The following is a 1,436-nucleotide window of genomic DNA, read 5'->3' as shown; positions in this document are numbered from 1 at the left end:
TTCCCAGTGTCTTGATGTAAGATCTGAGAATCTATGAACCCCTCTGATTACTCTGGGCCTCAAGAATAACTGAAATGAGTTGATCTTCCTATCTGGCAAAATAGAGGTTCTAAAATAAACATATAGGGGGTCTTTGAGTTATGACAGACTCCACATATGACATTTCGAGTTTACAATGCTCACTCCCATAAAAGCATAAAAAAATCGAGACATGAATATTCAGCTTACACCATTAGCATTGTACTTATGAACTGCATGTGTGAACTAGCCTGTAACAATTCTTTTTTTTTTTTTTGTATTTTTTTTTTCTGAAGCTGGAAACAGGGAGAGACAGTCAGACAGACTCCCGCATGCGCCCGACCGGGATCCACCCGGCACGCCCACCAGGGGCAACGCTCTGCCCACCAGGGGGCGATGCTCTGCCCCTCCGGGGCATCGCTCTGCCGAGACCAGAGCCACTCTAGCACCTGGGGCAGAGGCCAAGGAGCCATCCCCAGCGCCCAGACCATCTTTGCTCCAATGGAGCCATGGCTGCGGGAGGGGAAGAGAGAGACAGAGAGGAAGGAGGGGGGGTGGAGAAGCAAATGGGCGCTTCTCCTATGTGCCCTGGCCGGGAATCGAACCCAGGTCCCTCCACGCCAGGCCGACGCTCTACCGCTGAGCCAACCGGCCAGGGCCCTGTAACAATTCTTTAAGAGGGCAGAGAGGCCTGCAACAGATTTTGTACCCTTTATATCAGCTGCTTCTAAAGATAAAACACCTAGAGTACAGGTACAATGACTTCCACCATCTCCTGCCAGTTCCTTGGGTAATGCTGATTCTACTGACTCAGTATCTCCAGAATATTCTGCAGGTTCCCCAACTCTCCAGCTTTCTCCTCCTAATAGATTACTGTTTCTCACCTTGCAATGTCCCTTCTCGTGTGAAAGCCAACCACAGGAATAAAAGTAAGGGATTTTCTTATATTCATCTTTTGTCATTTTTTTTCTGCTACTATAGTATAGTGTACAGTACAGTATATTTATGTCCTTTTCTTTTTTCTGTGGTTTAGTTGTATTTTTATGTTCTAGATTATGATTTTATAACTGTGTTAAGAAAGGTAAGTAACTTAAGCTAGGGTGTATTTTGACTTACACCAAAATTTGGTTTATGTCACTGTTGTGAGAATGGAACTGTGTCATAACCCAAGGATCCCCTGTACATTAATTGAAGTAAATAATGAATGTGGCATATATTCTACAATCCAGCTTTTGTACTTAAATTTATTCTTACCACATGAGAAGAGCCTCTCCTTGGAATTCAAAGAATGCATTCCCATCCTCATCAGAGTTTATCTTATCACATACCACACATAGAATTGAAGAAGGTTCATTTTAAGATCAAGGCAGTGATTGTTTTATACTACTCACAAAAATTAGGGAATATTTCAAAGTAAT

At 43.2% G+C, this 1,436-nt stretch overlaps 1 non-coding gene across 1 annotated transcript; it reads right to left on the bottom strand.

Moving 5' to 3' along the window:
* Positions 1-602: 602 nt before the first annotated feature.
* TRNAP-UGG (transfer RNA proline (anticodon UGG)) lies at positions 603-677 on the bottom strand. Its single transcript has one exon. It is a non-coding gene; the product is annotated as a tRNA-Pro (tRNA).
* Between the last annotated feature and the right edge of the window lie 759 nt (positions 678-1,436).

This window comes from Saccopteryx leptura, chromosome X (assembly GCF_036850995.1).
Source record: "Saccopteryx leptura isolate mSacLep1 chromosome X, mSacLep1_pri_phased_curated, whole genome shotgun sequence".
Lineage (NCBI taxonomy): Eukaryota > Metazoa > Chordata > Mammalia > Chiroptera > Emballonuridae > Saccopteryx > Saccopteryx leptura.
This window is presented reverse-complemented; position numbering and strand designations above follow the sequence as displayed.